Source organism: Ochotona curzoniae, unplaced genomic scaffold, assembly GCF_017591425.1.
Source record: "Ochotona curzoniae isolate NIBS_2020 unplaced genomic scaffold, NIBS_Ocur_1.0 contig_2364, whole genome shotgun sequence".
Classification (NCBI taxonomy): domain Eukaryota; kingdom Metazoa; phylum Chordata; class Mammalia; order Lagomorpha; family Ochotonidae; genus Ochotona; species Ochotona curzoniae.
Window position 1 is genome coordinate 1,552,120 of NW_024465434.1, and position 12,549 is coordinate 1,564,668.

Below are 12,549 nucleotides of genomic sequence, written 5' to 3' on the forward strand. Positions count from 1 at the left end.
TAATTTATGTATTTAATGGCACATTAGAGAAGGAATTCAAAATAAGCTGTGCCCAATTCACAAAGTTATAAAAAATACAAAACAGGGGCTGGTGCCATGGTACAGTAAGCTAAGCTTCCACTAGCAGTACCATATGGGTGCTTGTTCATGTCCCAGCTGCTCCACTTCCCACCCAGTGCCCTACTTATGGCTTGGGAAAGCAGTAGAGGATGGCTCAAAGCCTTGGGACCTTGCACCTGCGTGGGAATCCAGGAAGAAGCTCTTGTTTCCTGGCTTTGGATTGGTTCAGCTCTGGCTGTTGTAGCCACTTGGGGAGTGAGTTAATGGATGAAAGATCTTCCTCTCTGTATCCCTTTCTGTCAATCTGCCTTTCCAATAAAAATAAGTCTTTAGGAAAAAATATTCTAAAAACACCTTAAGATCATTTCTGTTAAATGGACAAGTAAAGGGAGTCAAGGAAATAGCTGAAGACTCCATTAATGAGAACAAAATGGTGAATTTGCTGACACTGTAGAGAATTTCTGGAACATTGTCCTTAAGTCAGAGGCAAGGTGGAAACTAATGGACAAGGGGAAGAGCTGGACTTTGCAGTAAAACAAGATGGATACAGATGTGGTATTGGAACTGTAACCCTGTTTTCTGATTGCTTCGGTTTTCCTCATAAAGTTTGTATGAATGTGAATGTTTACAATTTGAAAATAAGTGAGTTTTACAATATTTTCCTCAAAAAAAAAATACTGGTTACTGAATCTAAACTGTTTAAATGGCTATTAAGCTTGTTTCTAAGTTTTTGTTTTTCATTTTTCAGTTAATTCTGCACCTTTCATTTATACATTTTTTTAAGCTCACTGCACCTGATGACACCTTAGAGGTTAAGAGCAAAGCGTGAAAGCAAGTGTTGTTAAAACTCCATTTGGCAAGTCAGAGTTGTGCCAATGTTAAAGTAATGGAGGTGTCTAACAACTTCAGTCCTCTTCTCTTAGAAACTTTGGCCTCTTAGTGAGGCTGAGAGTATTACATACAAGCGGCTTAGCATCCAGTTATCCTGGTTGGATGGAGTTAGATTCGTAAGCAGAAGTGTAATGATCTGTGGATGTGCTGGTAGAGGAATGGCCAGCTAATTGCTCCTACACTGGAGATGACGACACTGAAGGGCTCCGTCACAAGCTTCAAGCCACGAGGCTGCCACAAACCCTGAGACTCCCCAAGATCTCAACCATTCTCCGGGAAACCTAAATGTTTAATGAAGAAGATAATTTCAGAGAAGTGTGATCGTAGGTGTAAAAGTTCCCACGATCCGGTGGGAAAGTGGGAGGGATTAGTGAGGTCACCTAAAAATACTCTTGGCAAAGCTTCCATCCCAGAATTTTTATAAAATTTTATAAACATTTTTATAAAGTCAAAACAAGAGCACATATTACATGATAAATTGTGAGAATTAGGTGGGATCTAGTTATTTCAAGAGTTATCTCAAACTGAAAAATTTTTAACTTCTCCTAAATTACACAGCAATAAAAGTCATCTTGATATGTAACTAGGAAAATTCAGATGTGAATTATCAGCTCCATTGGATTTATTTTATTAACTCTATGCAGCAATCTCTTCTGAATATTTCCCTTCAGTTGCTAAATTTAAAGTCATAAAAGATTTCTGTAGACGGTAGCTAGCTATTTACTAATGTTTTACATCTAGTAACGTAACTTTTTCAGTTTATTTATAATTCAAAGTGATTCTGGGTTATTTCCACATTAAGTAACATACAGAAAAAAAATATGATTCTTCCTGTATTTGATTCTGCACTGGTCAGATTGCAAAATGTCTTATGTAAAAATAACTTAGCAATAATTCCAAGACTCATGGTTATCTTACCATCTCTATCTGCTTTTATTTGCATTTAAATAATTTTATTTACATATTCTATTAATATATTGTAGAATAAGTTAAAATTAAAAATTTTTAGAGCAGTAGTAATTCATGTCTTGTATGTACATTTATCCATTTATTTATTTTATGTTGTTGTACCTTAAGTATACTAGTGCCTTATATTTTAACAATGAATAGGTTTTGGGCCCGGCGTGACCTAACAGTTAAAGTCCATGCCTTGCACGTGCCGGGATCCCATATGGGTGCCAGTTCTAATCCCAGCAGCTCTACTACCCATCCAGCTCCCTGCTTGTGGCCTGGGAAAGCAGTCCAGGGTGGCCCAAAGCTTTGGGACCCTGCACCCGTGTGGGATACCCGGAAGAAGTTCCTGGGTCCTGGTTTCGGATCAGCATAGCATCGGCCATTGCAGCTCACTTGGGGAGTGAATCCTCAGGTGGAAGATCTTCTCTGTCTCTCCTCCTCTCTGTATATCTGACTTTCCAATAAATAAATTTAAAAAAATGAATAGTTTTCATTATTTTTTTAAAGATTTATTTTTATTATTTTTTTAATTGGAAAGTGGATATACAGAGAGGAGTGACAGAGAGGAAGATCTTCCATCCAATGATTCATTCCCCAAGTGAGCGCAACGGGCTGATACTATGCCAATCCGAAGCCAGGAGCCTCTTCTGGGTCTCCCACATGGGTGCAGGGTCCCAAAGCTTTGGGCTGTCCTCGTCTGCTTTCCCAGGCCACAGGCAGGGAGCTGGAAGGGAAGCGGGGCTGCTGGGATTAGAACCTGTGCCCATATGGGATCCCGGGCGTGCTAGGCGAGGACCTTTAACCACTTGCGCCACCGCGCCGGGCCCAAATAGTTTTCATTATTTTAAGCTCAGAGAAAGATTACTGCTATTAATTTACCTGTACACTTAAAATACTGTGGTAACAACCCACACACGTTTTTCTCCTCTATTTCCTGGTTTCTGGTTATTCCCTCAATTGCTAATTTAGCAACTTTCCGGAAACTGCCTGTAGTTTGATATCATAAAAATCTAAAGGTTAATTTGCTCAATTGCTAAGACTTTAATTATAACATATCAGTTTTCAAAATGTTTGACATTTCCTGTAAATTCCTCTAATTAGGAAAGCCTTAGAGAGTCCTAAGAAAATAGATGAAAATATGTTGACAAAATAGATATTTTTCCTCTTATTGAACAATCTCAAAACATCATTTACATTTAAAAGAACTTAAAAATTATAATTTTAAAGTAAAAACTGCTATTTAGTGTGAATTTAGATGCTTTCAGAAATTGCAATTATTTATTGCACATAATTTTATGGAGCAGAATGTCTTTACACTGATATGAAAAATAAATATGAGAAAAGAAAGGGGTCTAATTAAAAGTATATTATGCTGTATATTATGATGAAAATTTTTACATTGTTAGATTAAAACTTACAAATTCAGAGCATGCATTCAGGAGTGAAAAATTCCATAGACTTTTAAGTTAAATTATTTAACTGCAGATCATCTGTTAACAACGTAGTAAGAATGGAAAAATATTTTTGGTAGGAGCATAAATAAGTATAGCCATTATAGTAAACTCTATGGAGATTCTTCAAAAACTTAAAACAGAATTACTCCATGATCCAGCAATCCCAACTTCTAACTGTTGGAATGAATATCCTGAAGAGCTATCTGCAGTCATACATTCATTGCAGCATTATTTACCACAGCTAAGATATGGAAAACTTTGCTGTCCATTCAAGGATGAATGGATAAAGACAATACGGAACATAAACACTGTGAAATACTATTCACCTTCACGGAGAAGGCCCTCCTGTGATCATCCATGTAAGTAGGCTCAGAGGATGCTACGTGAGATAAGCCAGGCATACAGACAGACAGCATACGAACTCACTTATATGAGCAATCTGAAAAAGTCAAATCCACAGAAGTAGAATGTAAACCGAGGGTTACTATGGGCTGGGATGGGGAAGGGGGAAAGAAAAGATACTGAACAAAGACACAACGCTTCAGGTAGCCTGGACGGGCATGTTTTAGTGATCCACTGCATGCAGTGTGACCACAGTTGACAAAAATCATATTGGGTATTTCAGAAATGCTGGGAGAACTGACTGTAGACAGGATAACACTAAGTAGATGAAATGAAGGGCACGTTAATTAGCCTGCTTTGATGGTTCCACAAAGTATACATATAGTAAATCATCGTGCCACTTAAATATATACAATTATTGTCAATTAAAAATAATTTCTAAAGTCTGAATATGAAATATGAGAAATTAAAACTAGTATCTGAAATCCAGTCAAGGTATTGCATTCATCAGAATTTATCACTATGATAAAAGAGAGAAGTTACTTATGAAGGAACAAGTTTATTTCAGTTCATAATTCTGAAGGATGTCTATGATTTGACTTAAACGAATAATGCCACTTTACCACTTTTATTCAACATACTATTGGAAGTCAGAGTAATTAGACAATAAAAGGAAATAAAAAACTTCAGCAGGGAAAGGAGGGAGTCAAACTGCCATCCCTAGCAGATGACCTGATCGTATATGTACAAAACCCCAAGACTCCATCAAAAAAGTACAACAACCACTACAGTCACCGTAACTCCCAGGTACAAAATCAATGTACAACAATTCATACTATTATTATAGACCAATGGCAAATTACCTGAAAAAGAAATCAAGCAAGTCATGTCCAAAAAAATAAAATACTAAGAATAAACTTAACCAAAAGGTGAAAGAACTCTGGAAGATTGCAAGTTCAAAATCACTCAAGAAAGAAATGGAAGAGAGCCCCGAAAGAAAGGCAGCCACTGTGGAAAGCAGGACAGGAGCTCCGTCAGGGAGACCTTGGCCCTCCTGTTTGTCACAGTGCTATCCACAGTAACTGAGAAGTGCAAATCGTCTAGACGTGTGTGTGCTGACTAACAGAAAAATGAAATGTGACAAATACATGTAAGACAGTACTATTCAGCCATTACAAGGCTAAAACCATCATTTGCAACAAGAATGGAACTGCAAGTTATTACATTAAGTGATGTGAGCCAAGAACAGAAAGACAAAACTACATTATCTCACCCATGTGAAATCTAAGCTAGTGAATCTAATAGGGATCAGGAGGATAATAGCCATTACCAAAGCCAGGAGAGAGAAGTGGGCAGAGAGCTAAGGGAAAAGCTTGCTTCATAGTTACAGCTGAATAAGGCCAAGAAGTCTAGTGTTCTGTTTTCTAATATGTGAATATGTGTTGATATTTTCCTACCTGTTTCTTTAAAAATATAAACTAAGGGAATGGATTATAAATATTTCAAAATAAAGAAACCTTAAGATACATTCATTAATCATGATGGGATATTGCAGAGTCCATGGTATACAGTACATTGTAAGACCACACCTGGCCTTCTCCCAGCCATAGCTCCCAGGAGTGTCAGGTGGGATCTGTCAGGTGAGCTCAGATGACTAGCTTGGTTTGGCTTGTCACTGCCCCCAGCTCTCTGCTTAAACCAGTGGGTCCAGCAGTCCCAAAGAGATGAGCCCACAATCCCCTAGAGAATCTGCCCTAGATCCAGTGCTCTCACATTTGGTGGATGGTGTGGTCTAATCTGACTTAGCCTACCTTCTGCTATGAACTTGTGGGCAGCTTCTGTGGCCTGGAGAGCCAGGGATGCCCCATAACCACTCTACGTGAGCACCAGTGTGTGGCACATGATGCTGTTTATCCAAAAACAGGTCTCCCACATAGGCAGATACATTGAAAATTAGTTTCCCTCTCTAAGCCACTCTCTCAGCTCCCTTACCTATCTGTAAGTACAGTAGCTCGGCCTGTGGAAAATACAGGAAATAATTCCTCCCAGGTCAAATTGGTCTCACTTGCTCCCACTCAAAAATATCCCCAGACCATTACACTGGACAATCTTACCAAGCCCACTGAGCGAATGGGGTGGCAAGTCCCAACACTAAGTTTGTTACATTTTCCATTTAACTTTAAAAACCAGAAAAAAAAAAAAACAATAAATGAATCTGCTGGCATACTGGTTTAGTTTACACAAATGTGGCATTCACGAGGACCAGAACGGATGCAAGATATGGGCTGCTTTTCTTCAGCAGTGTAACACTGGCATAGGTACAAGGAAACCTAGGCAGTTGACTACACATGTGACCGAACCTGTTTGTTTAATACTGTCTCTCACAAATGCTGGAGAAATGATAGTTTATTTGGGTTCTTTGCAAGGCCTGGTTGGAACTGTTGCAGTGCAGGGGAAGAGGAGCCAACAGGAATGAAGGGCTAGGGGGCTTCATAAACACAGGAGAGGGGGGAGGGTGGACCATGCCCGAGTTCCGGCATCTCCAGGAAACAGCTTGTTGCTAACCAACGGCCATTGTTAGCTGCCTATGTAAGTCCCAGCATGCCTTGCTCTGGCGACACTTTGTGGGACTGTCCGACTGAGCTGGACGTGCTCTCTGAGCGCTCCAGCGCAGTTAAGTGACCCACAGCCATGTCCTCGGGGATTCCTGGCCTAGGCTCCAGGCTAGGCCATTACCCAGGACTGGGAAAGGACATTGGTGGCTATTACAAATATATACCAGAAGGCATACAGAAGAACAACATTCAAAGAGGTCAAGGTGACCTGCTGACCAGTCTCACCAGAGAACTGGAAGCATGGTGTCAGGCATGGGAGCTGCACAACAACCAGCACACTGCCATTCAACCCACGTTACCAAAATCACTGGATGAAATCAGGAGTGAATCTGGATTGTTCAATACAGACTTGGCTGATGGAGACAACAAACCAAAAACTGAAAAGTTCACAAAGGGAGTTGAGAAGATGCCAGAAAACACCAGGCAGTTTTCCACCAAAGATCAACTCCAACAGCTCAATGGTGTGTTGGAGGCCACCAACAACCTTATCTTTCATGATGATAGAAAACCTGAGTCCTGGAGAGAGACACTTCAGCGTCTCCTACAAGAGAATCAAGTGCTCAAATCATCACTGGCAACAAAAGAAGAAACCATCCGGCTCCTCCAGGCCAGAATCGAGACACTGTCTCATGCTATGACGAAGAAAACCAAAGTGGAGAGAAAATATCAAGACATGTCCCTAGAACTTAAGCAACTAAAGAAGAAGGAAGATCGTCTAGAGAAGCTCATGGAAGGCAAAGAGCTCTTTCTCACAGTGAAAATTCATCAGGTACGTTCCCTGCAGAGTCATCTGACAGAGATCCAGCAGGAGAACAAGACGTTGAAGCAAACCATAAAGAGGCTTTGCGAGTCAGTGTGTCTTGAACATGCGTTCAGAAAGATTGGTACACAGCCCAACATGGAAGGAAACCATGATGGCCAAGAGTCAGAAGACATCGACTTGGCACAAAATGTCCAAGAGACTGACATCAGATTCACAATGTTGAAACAGGAGTTTGCCCAAGTCCTTGAAAATCTCGTGCCATTTTCCTCAACCACAGATTTTCCAAAACACCTGAAAGGTTTACTGGCCTCCAATGGAAGAACATCAACCCATGAGTCAGAAGAGAGGTCACAGAAGGCTGATCCCTTGGGGGAGCCTGCCGAAGGCCTTGAAGAAGCCATGGAAACACCAGGAACCTCTCTAGCAGCCAACGAAACCACAACCAGTCTCTTCAAGAAAGAAACATCCAGCATGATTCCTTCAAAGCCTGTACTGGAGACACACATCCAGCAGATGTCTTCACAAATCAGACAACTGAAGAAGAACCAGGCACATCTGCAAAAATTAGTGAAAGGTAAAGATATTTACGTAAATGCCAAAAATAGGCAATTATGTTCTCTGAACAAGCAGCTTGAGGAGAAAGAGAGAGAGAATAACACTTGGAAGAAAATCATGAGGAAACTCTGTCACTCCGCCACTGAGAACATCCCCCTGGAGACAGAGGAGGACCAAAAGTCTGCAGAACTCAGAAAACTGAAGAAGCAGCAACATGCACTAGAGAAAGTCATGAAAGCCAAAGGGCTTGTTGTGAAAGCCAAAACTCACCAGGTCCACACACTGGAAGACACCCTTCTCAAGAAAGAGGAGGAGAACAGCCTTTTAAAGCAATCCGTGAGAAAATTACAAGAAGCAGTGTCCACACTGCACATGGATATAGCCAGACTGCAACAAGAACAGCAGAAAAGCCTTGAAACAGCTCAAGAAAAGAAGAAAGCATTCGAAGACACCAACATGATGATGCCCAAGTCCTTCCCAGAGAAGGAGGTGGCTGCCTGTGAACTAAGGGAGGAAGTCCCCTCTGGGGCACAGCTGCTGATAGAAAAAGAAGACACATCCCAGCAGCTCTTGAGTGCCACAGAGTCCATGCTGAAGAAGAGCCCAGAGTTCAACCAGGAGAGAGAGCAAATGCTGCTGGCCGTGCAACAAGATCACCTGAAGGAAGTGGCCCTGCAGAGTGCAGTGAAGCATTCACAAGACAAATTAAGCCAGGAGCCGCAGAGGGACCACCAGCATCTTGCACAGTCCCAAGAGTCTCACGTGCCTGAAGCCCTGCAGGAGGAAGATGGACAGGCTGCTGTTCAATCAGAAGCAGGAGCAGAGAGCAGCTCCCTGAGAGCCCTGAACAGCACCCCCAGTGCTGCTGGCCCTGTGACTGGGTCACCCTGTGGGGAAGCACAGATGCCATTGCCTACACTGGCCACCTGCACTGCCAGCCTGAGTGGCCAGGCTGAGGCCAAGGTGGAGCCCAAGCTGTTGCCTGCTAAGTGCAAGCCCTCTACCACCGGGCAGAAGAAGCTGCTCACCACCAAGGTTCTGGGAACCGTGGTGTGGTTCAACGTCAAGGCCAGATATGGCTTCATCAGGCGCCATGATATCCAACAAGACATCTTTGTTCATCACACTGCTATTAAAAGTTACACTGGCAGGTATTACCTGCCGAGCCTAGCAGACGGTGAAATCGTGGAGTTTGATGTGGAGGAGTGCCAGAAGGGTGTACAGGCAGCCAACGTCACAGGCCCCAGTGGAGCTGCAGTGAGGGGCAGCAGATATGTGGGTGAGTGGCGCTGTGCCCAGGGGTTCCTTGGACGCAGGGCTCCTGAAAGGCAACCTCTGCTGAATCACCTCAGTAGCCACATTGAGGGCTCAGGCAGCAAGTGCCATGACCAGACCCAACCTCGCTGGCCCCAAGGCGGGCAAAAGTCCTTGCCCTGCTACCAGCCAAGACCCTACTAGCACAGAAGGCAGAATTCCCACACTCCTGTGTTGTGTGAAGATTTAGCTGTTTGCCAGTGCCCAGAAACAGGAAAACTTCAGGTCCAGAGCAAAGACCAGGGAAATGCACACAAGCCAACAGCCACCTCTCAGGTGCTCCCCACGCAGCTGGGCACACAGCCATAGACGCTGAGTTGGCATAGAATCCAGGGCCACCAAGAACGCTGCTGACAATCCACCCTCTCTTGAAGTGCTGTAGGGAAGCCCAGTAACATAAGCCCTGCTGTCCCCTTTACACAACCAACAGCAAAGGACTCTGAAAGTCAACTGAGAACAAAAGATCTGAGAAGAAGACTCTCAGCATTTATTTATAATTTGACACCAACAATTCTGATAGAATTATTAACATTTTTAGCAGCTCCGTTTTAACCTCAGCTCTCTCCTTTTGATCCTGAAATTTGTTTCCTCAGCACAGGTTTAAGGTTTGTTATTTTTTCAATTAGTTCAAGTTCAGGTTTTGCAGAACTTTTTGCCAGTTGAACCTGACAACTCTAATGTACAAGTTATTTTTAAGAAAATAACAACCCAACAAAAAAGATGGAATAGTCAACTCATACTATTTTCCAATGAGCACTTGCTAGTTTAAGGTGTTAGTGAAGTTGAAGGTATGGAAGATAAAGATACCTCATAGATTAATTGTAGGAGAATTTGAAGAGGATTTTGAAGGAGATGTATAAAAGCAAATTTAGAATTATCTGTATTGAAGTACACACTGAAATTAGTGTTGCTTGCTTACTTTCGGGGAAAATTTACAATTTAGCAAACACTGTATATAGAACTTCTTAAAGAAATTGCAGACAAAGAATACTCTGTTGAACTAACAGTAACACAAAATCTACCAGTAGGTGGAACACACTTTCAAAAGACTCAAGAAATTTGTCTTGTCTGGAAGACTATGTGAACAAAGTTCTAATAAAATTTTTAAATTTAGCAACTTTTTGGACATTATTGAACCCCCAAACAGTCCACTCAGAGGACAGACAAGGAGCTTATTCCTATCTGATGGTTGGTGTGGAATTGGAGGTAGAGAGGAGTTGAAAGACAGTATGAATTTGGAGACCCACCCTCTGGTATGACAGATCAAGTGTCCCACATTCACACAGTCTAATTTTGGCTTTGCCACTTGCAATCGAGCTCCATCCTCATGTGCATGGCAAGCAGTACCCGCCACCCATGTGGTAGATCCGGACAAACTTGTGGCCCTTGGTGCCAGTTGAGCAGTGTGACCCAGCAGATGAAAGATCTCCCTATAATTTCCACTCAAATTAATATGTTTTATATAAATATCTCTGTTTTTAATTTTAAAGTCAGATTATAGAAAGAGTAGGAGAAAAAGAGATTGTTCAGTCTGCTGGTTCTCATTCCAATGGCCACAACAGCCAGAGCTAGACCAGACTGAAACCAGGAGCATAGAAGCTCCTCCAAGTTTTTCACATGGCTGCAGGGGCTCAAGGACTCATACCTCCCCCTGCCTCTTTCCCAGGCTGATCTTCAGGTAGCTGGTCATAAGTGCAAGTGCTGCAGTATGAACTGGATGCCATTGGGAAATGGGGGTGCTGCAGAGGGAGGCTTAGCTTACTATGCCAAGTGGTACCTCCTCAAATATTTTAAACATCAATGGGTAACTTTCAGACTAAGAAGTCCACAGGTATGGCTCAATTCCTTGGCTGTCCAAGAGTGAATTTATAGTAAATAAGAAAATATGAAATATTTTGATGGGCAAAGCTACAATAGAGACAGAACGAAAGTGCCCAATAGGCTGCTGTGGCGAGAGCTATGCCAACCTAAAGCCAAGAGGCAAAAGCTTGGTGGTGTTCCCACATGGGTGCTGAAGCCCAAGGCCTTGAGTCATCCTTCACTGCTGTTCTAGGACATACATAGGGAGCTAGAACAGATATGGAGCAGTTCAGGCACTAACTGTCATGCATATGGGATGCCAACATAACAGGCTGAAACTCAATCTATTATATAGCCTCTCTCTTCAAGTGGACTCAATCTGAGGATAGCTGAACTGTGTAGATCCATCACATCATCTGTAGTTATTTTAGTGTAAGAGGCACAAGGTTGGCCTATGTGGGGTTTGGAACACTGTCTCTTCACATGGATCCCTCTTATGAGCTGGTAAACTTCCCCTCAGTGCTAATGAATATGTCCCCTTCATCTTCATCATTACTGGGACATAGTGTTGGCATCTCTGCACAGCAGTAAGCAATTTAGGTGGCCTACACAGGGAGCTTGTGTGTCAAAATCAGATACACATTCGTGGGTTCCGGTCCCCAAGATTGGAGAATGCTGATGTATCTGAGGCTACATGAGATGAAAGGATGGGCTGCCTAACAACAAAGGCCTTTTAATGGACCTCTCCCCATCAGTGGCTGCAGTGTCCTGTCCCAGGAGGTGTTAGGACTCTTGCCTAATCTTCAACCCAACTACAGATCTCATACACATAACAGATGTTTGGGCCCACTGTTTTGCCCAGCACCAGCCCTGACTCTTGTGTCTGCCCCTGGATGCATTTGCCTGGCCTGGACAGGCTCACAGCTATAGCACTTTCTACTTCTAAAGCCTTCAGTGTCTACCACCCCAGCTCAAGGATCCTGCAAACTGGATGGCAGCAGCCCTATTCCCATTGCCAACCCTTGCAGATTTGACATTGTGGCATATTTAATTGGCATCTATACTGGCACACTGGCACATTCAACACAGATCAGCAGGAATCAGGCACAGAATGTCAGCCAGCCACTGACTGTCCCTCTCCCAGCAGTGCAACACTTGTCAGGTATAAGGCAACCTAGGCAGCTGTTTACAGCTGGGAAAGAGGCATTCTTACATGAATTTTACTTAGAATTCATTACAAAATTTACTTCTGGACACTTCTCTGAGGCTAGTGTCATGGCAGAGTGGTTCAAGTCACTGCCTGTAACACTGGCATCCCATTTGGCTTTCAGTTACTGTCCTGGCTGCTCTGCTTCACATCCAATTCCTTGCCAGTGAAACTCAAGGAAGAGCAGAATAGATGATGCAAGCGCTCAGTGCCTTGTGCTTGCTTGGAAGCCATGGAAGAATCTCCTGGCCTTGGCCTGGCAGCCTGGCAGCCTGGCAGCCTGGCCTCCTGGCCTGTGTGGGTACGTAGGGGGGTAACTAGATTTCTTTCTGTGTCTCCCCCTCTCTCTCTGTCACTCTTGTTGCAAGTGAATCAATAAATACTTAAATTTTTTTTAATTACTCAGCCAGAAGATCTCTGGTTTATCTCAAGGCATAATGAAGACTAGAAGCCTCTAATCTCTTAAATGGGTCTCTTACTATTAATACTTATTTGTGAACAAATCCCTTTACTATGATCTTATTGTTTAGCCTTTTACACTTTGGCTACCAATCATGAGCAGTGCATCTCAAGCTCTACCCAATGATGGAGTGA